The following is a 7,841-nucleotide window of genomic DNA, read 5'->3' as shown; positions in this document are numbered from 1 at the left end:
CGTAATGTGAAAAGTCTGTTGTTAATTGCCCCACAGCAGAAAAATCAAATGGAAAAGTCCAGGTCTCTACAAAAGTATGGCCATGATAGGTAATCTGTGTGCTCTTACAGATAATGTGGTCAGGAGCTAATTCATGCAGTTGTACCAGTGTAGAAATAGTTCCTGTCTGACTTAGCCCAGGTGGGGACTGGCAGCTTGCACTGGCTGTGGCAGAGACCCTGCCAGACAATCAATAAGCTATTGCTTTGATGAGTTGCATTTTTAGGAACATAAGATGGGTGGAGATGACTCCGTGTTACCTCGACTTTGTTGTAGTGGTGGGTGGGAGGTGGGAATTGGCTGTCTCTGTATGCAGATCCTGCTGCTCCAGGCACTGTGGCAAACACTTCATGTACCATGGCAGAGCTGTGATCAGTGCTGCAGGGGAAGCAAGTTAAAGTCCATCTGTGACAAGAGACATCTTTCAATTGGAAATAATGTTCTACTGACATGTTGGCTTTGGGATGTAGCTGGTTTATAACCAAAATCATTAGTTCCATCAATTTCTGGACCGGTTTTGGTGACTATCCAAACTAATTTTCTTGCATTTTTAAGAACATTTTTCTTCTTTACTGCTGGATGCAGATGGTTGCTCACTTGCCAACATTTTGTGCAGCAGCCTTCAGAGTAGGGAGAAAAAAAAAATCCCTGAAGTAATCTTCAATGTCACTGGCTTTTTGTAAGTCGGCAATGTCACTTCTAGTAACCACGAGTTTAAGACCCTTAAAAAATCTGATCCTGTAATTTTAAATTACAGTATTTGGTTATGGTTAGTAGATCTTGGTTAGCTTTTTTTTCTGTTCAGAAGTACAAGAGTGCTCTTTACTTTTTGTGAACACAGCTGTCCTTTTCCGTGGCACTGCAGCAAGCTTTAAGTTAGAGGAGTTTGAACTTGTGTGTTTTCAGAATGGTACAATAACTCTTCATTACAGAACTACTTGGGAAAGATCTGAAAAGGACTTTTAAGTTTTATTTCTCCCCATGTCCTTCAGCTTTTAAACTGCAGGACTACTGATGTTTATGACAAAGCAGTCCATAGACACATTTTACAATATTGCCACACGTTTTCATTGCAATCAAGTGAAAAAATAGGCAAAATTTGAGGAGCAGCACCAAGAAGTGTTCTGAGAACTGACATACTGCAACACCACGTATTATTTTTATGAGACACAGTGGCACCTGGCTGAGTTAGGAGTACAAGCTTTTCTCATCTTCAGTGGTGATTTTCTCCCTGTTTTTTGGTAACCAGGTACAACAAAAGCTTCTTTCAAAATTTCAATTGAAATCTGAGTTTAGGTTGCACTGCCTTGTCCTAGATTAGAGCATACATGAAGAGTGGATGTCATGGTTGGCAATGAAAATGAAGGACTACTGACTGCTGCAGAAGAAAGGAAGTGGTGAGAAAGCTGTGGAATCCAAAGCCAGGGAGAAATTTGCCATCCTGTGGGCCCTGACCATGCTGGTGAAAAAGAACCCCGAGGGGGCTTGAGAAAAGGAATGAAAACAAGAAGGAAGAGGAGATAATGAGCTTCCACCTCCCCTGGGCACACTGAGTATGCTTGATGTGCTTTGCTTCACAGTGGAAATTGCTCTGGGGAGCCTCTTCCCTGAGGGCTGGCCAGGCTTTGTGGCACAGGGGTCAGGCTTGCTGGGAGACCCCGGAGCTGACTCCTTGCTCTGCTCTGGGGAGCAGGAGAGCACCAAGAGCACTGTGCTGCCACTGGAGCACTCCTCGGCTGCTGTGGAAAATTACAAGGGGGGCACAGCCCCAGAAAGCCAAGGCATTTGTTCTGGTTTTCCAAACACTTCATTAATGTCATTGACAATACCAGCAGATTCCTCAGATTAGCATGCTTCTATTTTTGAAGAGTTATTTCTCGTGGCAGGCTGCCAAGCAGTGCCAGTGGCCTCAGTATCCTTTCTATCTGGATTGGCAGGACACACTGCTCCGTTGCCTTTCGTTAGCCTTTGTGAGGACTTAGAGCTGCAGCTCTTTGCAGTGCTCCCCCACACCTTGGGGAAAATGCACCTTCTTTGGGATTCCCAGCTAGACCTGTGCATGGCAGAAGTCTCCTCTGTTGCAGGACAAAAGGCACTTTTCCACTGCTGGGTCGAGGAAAAGCACAGGCAGCAGCTGGGCTGAGCAGGGTTTGGGGGGTGAGAAGCAAGGAGGGACACAGAATAAGGAATCCCAGTTTGCCTGCAGATGAGCTTGAGAAACTACAACCCTAAAAACAGTCCCAGACTTGCCCTCCTTGGACATCTCTGTGTCTAGAAATGGGCAGTGGTAAGGAGATGTCTCCTGAGGGTCATGATAGTGCTGTTCCATCTGTGTTGTGATGCTGTGATACAAAAAAGGGTGGCAGAAATCAAATCGAGGTTGAAAACTGGACTCTCAGCTTGTGTGGCTTGTAGGACAGGGCTTGTCTCTAGCTGTCCTGTTGGTCCCTTGAGGGCCCTGGGTTCTCCTCAGGCTAAGCAGAGGAGGATTGTGACAAACCCTTACAAACCCTTGCTGAACATAAAAGGCAGCTTTCCCCTGACTTCAGACCAAGAAGCTGCCAAATGCTTGGGATGTAGTGCTGCTTTTTTTTTCTCAGGCATTAGAGCAAAAGTGGAGTGAGGAGGTGGCTGTGGGACTTGGCAGCGATGCACTTGGGAGGAAGCAGTGAAGCAGATGCAGTGATCAAAGTACAATCAAAGCAGCCCTCACATGTGCCTGTTTCTCTTGCTGTGGGACCATCCTCGGCAGGGTGGGTGTTCCTTTGCAGACAGGCTCCCATCACAGCAAGGATTTAAGATGAGTTTCTTGCCCTCAGCTCACTTACAAACACCAGATTTGCCGGTTTTTGGCTGTTAGTTGACATCCTGCAGCCCCTTTCCTAAGTGCTCTTTGTGCCCATGGGTGGCTGAACAGCCCTTTGCTGGGGTGAGGGAACAAGCCATACACAGGCCCTGGGCAGCACTAACAAACCAAGTGTGGGAATCCCACCCTTTGCAAAGGTTTCCAGAGAAAAGTCGTCCCTCCCCTCAGCTGTGCTGGCGGAGACCCAAGGAGTGCTGATGGGAGTGGAGCCAAGCCTCCTGGGCAGGGCTGTACTCTGTTGTACTGCCCCTGTGCCTTTGGGGTTACTCCAAGTTTGCACCAAATCAGCAGGGTTTATTGCAGTCATGGTGGATTTACTAAGCTCTGCCTGGAGGCTGAGCTGTTATTTTTCCTTTCAGTTTGGGCTCTCAGGTGCACAAATGCAGCTCTGGCTGCCCAGCTGAGTCTGTCCCTGCTGATGCAGGCAGAACGGGGTGAACAGACCACGGCCTCCCTGGATGGCCAGGCTCTGATCACCCAGCACTGCTCTGGATTCACACAGCATCCTCCAAGCGAGCCCTCCCCAGGCATGCAGTGACATTTAACTGAGTGGTCCCACCCTCATCCCTGGAGCTCCGCTGTGTCCTGGCTGCACCCAGCACCCCGAGGCTTCATCTGAGCCAACCGGGCAGGAAAAAGGCTCGAGGAAAAGAAAATCACTGCAAATCAGGCCTTGGCTACAGCATCTGCTTTATGGCAGGGACCGATTTAATCCCCTTAGCAGTCGCCTCAATTGTAGAATCAGCAGGATGCTAATTAATTGAGAGGCACTCAGCGACAGCCATTGAGATCCTCCTGGCTTTAAGTGGAAGCCTTTGGGTTTGGCAATTGAGCTGGCTGCTGTCCTAGCTAGAGGATCTGCCTTGGGGCTAAAGCCCTGTGTGGGGTGTCTGACACCAGTCACCCCGTGGCTGCCAGTCTCTCTCTGCTGGCCCTGCCTGGGGCTCTGGTGTCCACACACCCCAGAGATGACCCTACGGCTTTTAGGAAGCACTGCCCTGGCCTCCCACTCCTGGCTCCTGGCCCGGGGAGCCAGCAGAGAGGGGTGGCTGCAATCCGTGAAACCCCTCACCCTGCCTCCCTCTGGCCGTTCCAGCCTGGAGCCAGCCCCTCATCTCCGCCCTGAAAGCCCACAAGCCGATTAAGCCCAGCATGTTAATTGGCTGTGACAGCTCATTTTGTTATCTTGCTTAGTTATTGATGGGGTACGTGTGACTGGATTCTCAGCAAAGGTCAGTGCCAGGATGGGCCAGAGCCCCTTGTTTAGTGGCCCCAGCACATGGGATGGGGCTCCAGGAGCCCTACCAGGATCAGCTGTAAAGCAGAGCTTGGTCACACAGCCAGCAGCCACGTCGGGGGCATTTTATCCCAGAGATGTGCAGCACCCTGACTCGGGAGCACATGAAGACTCCAAGAGAAGTGGGTTTGGGTGGGTATCTGGCACCCACTGGTGCAAACCACTCTTTCCAGGGCTCGGTGATACAAGGATCGGATTTAAAGCCCCTGAGGTGGGAATATGCGCAGGCCAGGGCAGCACCTGGTATCCAGCCCTACCCAAACCAGTTTGGGAACTTCATCTTGGTTTTGTCTTATGTTTCTCCTACAAGGGACAGGACTATAAAGGGAAGGAGAGGATGAGTGTGCAGGGATCTGGAGAGCTGAGAGAGGAAGGTTTGTGGTTGTCCAGTGAGCCAAGAGCTGTGGGAGGAAGACATGAAGACCTGCCTCTGGTGGAGAGGGTAGTGTTGCACAGAGTTAATGTGCTGTCCTGGGACAGCACTGACACACCTTTGGCCGGCCCTCTGCCTCTCTCCCAGCATCTGTCGGGTCCATGGCCCAAATGCAGCGCAACAAGAGAGTGCATTAGTGAGAAGTGGGATGAAATGATTAGGATTGATGGATCCCCTCAGAGCTAGAGGTATTGATCGGCTGAGGGCCAAGGAGAAGGTCAGGGGCAGCGCTGGTGGGGTGCAGGCAAGGGAAGCTGGGTGTGGGGCTGCTTCTGTGAAGGCTTTCTTGACCAGCAAGGAGGAGGGATTGCAGGTGGCTGCAGCTGGTGGGGACTGGAGAACTGTGGAAACTCTGAGAACAGAAGTTGAGTGTTCCAAATCCATCACCCTCCACCTAAAGCATCACAGCAGCTTGCAGCTAGAGAGGTCAGCCCTTGGAAATGGCATTATTCCATCCTCCAAGGGAAGGTAAGAGTGGGCAGCTTCACTGCGTTGTGACAGGTGCTATGCAGTTGAAAATGCTGATTAATGCTGCCTTTGAGAGCGTGCCAGTCTCTGGCCTCTGAGGAGAGAGTCCCTGCTGTCTCTGCTCTGTCTCACGCCTATCAGCCTGCTAAACGCACGCATGCCGTCACTCTGAGCACCCCGCTTGGCTCTGCTGACAGGTATTTATTTAAAGCCTGGCTTGGATCCGAAAAGAGGCCGTGGCAGAAGCAGCACAGTGGGCCCAGGCAGTGCTGCTGCCCGCTCCTGTGGCTGGGAGGAGGCAGGAAGGGATGGCGGGGGCTGCTCCGGAGAGATGGGCAGAGAATTCTCCCTCCAGAAGAGGTGTCTCCTGGGAGTGGGTGGCTTTCCGGGCCCACAAAGGGAATGCCTAAATTGAGGTCAGAGTTGAGCAGCCTCATTGCAAGGAGAAGGAGTTGAAGGCAGCGCACTGCTGCATACATGCTGCAGGCACACAGCGCTCCAGGGCCAGGTACTTTCCTCTGGAAATCAACTTTACTCTGACGAGCTCAGCCAAGCAGTGCAGCTGATGGACCCAGACCTGCAATTCCAGGCAGAGGCAGCTTTGGAAATGGCTGAGGGCAAAGTCCCCAGGGCTGCCTTGTTCCTGGCCCCAGTGCAGCTGAGCCATGGGAATTTTTCTTGGCTGGTTGCTGGTCATTTTTTGTCTTTTTTCTTCTTTTTTTTTTTTTTTTTCTGGCTTCTGGACAAAATCTTCCTATTGCCCTGAGGCAGAGGAGCTGTGAGCACTGGGAGGAGCAGGACTTGGAGGAGTAGCTGTCCTGCAGAACTGGTGGGCAGCTTGAACAGCAAAACGGGAGGGACTTGGGGTCTGAAAGAACAGAGGAACTTGAATGGGCCCCAGCCCTATTAGAGGGACATAGGAGAACATCTCGTTAGGACAGAGCTCACAGCCAGGATGGAAAATTACTGGCAGCCCCGTGTTTGGAGGGCAGGAGGCAGCCGGGGGGGACGGGCAGCTCGCCAGCCCCAGCACATGCTTTGTGGGGCACACAGGGCATAGCTCTGCCCTGTGCCAGGTCACGGAGCCTCTGCTCCTGTCCTGGGTTCGTGGGCTGTGTTGCAGGGAGAGGATGCTGAGTTCCCTGCAGGATTTCACCTTCCCGGGCAGCTTCAGTGGAATGCATGGTGTCAGGCTGTGGAGCAGCAGGGCTGGCTCCTGCCTGTCCCTGTCCCTGCCTGCAGCTCGAGCCCTGAGCTCACGGGCAGTGCTGTGGTGCAGCCCCACCTTGTTCTGCATGAGCCCAGCAGTTCTAGGGGGGACCAACCCTGCCTGGCACCAATATGAGAACTCTGGGCAGGGTTTGAGGTGTCTCTTTTGAGGCACCCAAGATCTAATTGCCCTGCTGTCATTCTGGCTCTGATTATTTTGGAGCTAGCAAGGGTGTGGGCCTTTTGCTGCCCTTTGGATGTAAGGCTGGGGCAGCTTGTGCCTGCCCTAGGGGTGGGGTGCCCATCCAGGATGGGATGCAGGATGGGGCCCATCACCAACAGCTGGTACTCCAGCACTGCTGCCTCAAGTGCAAGCCACCCCTCACTATGGTCAAGGCTCCAGCGTGTGATCCCATGCCCATGGAGCAGCTTTATCTGGTAGACACCTCTGTCTCAGCACCAGCACATCCCCACAGCCACCAAAGTCACACTGTCACTGCTTTGTGTGCACTGCCGGATTCTGGGAAATGGCTCCTGAGCATTTTTGAAAAAAAGTCTTTGGGATATGTCTCACCAACTGCTAATTCTCGTTTCTCCCTCTTTTGAATAGCTTGACTGAAACAACCCATCCAAGGTCCAGGGCTGAGCAAGGCAGAACCAGCAGCCACTGGCTCCAAATGATGTCTTTATTTAAGGGCAAGAATAAAAACATCACACTCACATACAAATGAGACTAAATTTAGCTGTGACTCCTCTGCACATCATCGCTGGCCTGCCTGTGCCTCGGGGTGGTACCCAATCCCTGTGAAGCCCTTCGATACAGGCACATCGATTGTGCTGGTCCCCTGCACAGCCAGCATGGGCAGCCAGCACATCTGCCCCAGGCTGCTTCTCCTCCTGCCCCCAAATCAGCCCTGTGTGCAGCACAGGATGCAGCCTGGAGCTGTTGGACATGTGTCAAACCCTGTCCTGCCTGAGGGCTTGCATTCAGGCCTCTGCTTCCCATGCTGGTCACCTCTACATCCCTCTCTGCTGATGGCAGCTCTGTGCTCCATCCACCACCAGCTGCCCTCCACAGGATGGGTCCTTGTGGCACTGCCAGCACCGGGTGCCACTGTGGGAAGGGTGGCCAAGGGGTACAGAGCTACCTGCAGCAGGGTTAGGGGCCCCAGCTCACCTCAGCCGGCTTGAGATGGCACCATCACAACAGGAATTTGGGGGAGGGGGAAAGGGTCATGCTGGAGCATTTTTGTAGGAGTTCTATGGTCTCTGTCTTTTACATGGAGTCTTTTCAGGTTTCTTCCAGAGACAGGGAAAATTAAAGGTCCCAGGGCCTCTAGTCCTGCCACCTCCCTCTTGCCATCAATGGCATCCATGGCTTCAGCAGTTCTGGCCCCTCTGCCTCTCTACTTGAAGATGTGACTGCTGAGGAGAAGACAAATCCCAGGCATGAAAAATCATTTATTCCCATAGAAATCCCTGGCAAGTGAAGGAGGAGGAGAGGGTTTAATTGTGAGCAACGTCAGAAA

The sequence above is a fragment of the Corvus cornix genome, chromosome 11 (genome assembly GCF_000738735.6).
Source record: "Corvus cornix cornix isolate S_Up_H32 chromosome 11, ASM73873v5, whole genome shotgun sequence".
NCBI lineage: Eukaryota > Metazoa > Chordata > Aves > Passeriformes > Corvidae > Corvus > Corvus cornix.
This window is presented reverse-complemented; position numbering follows the sequence as displayed.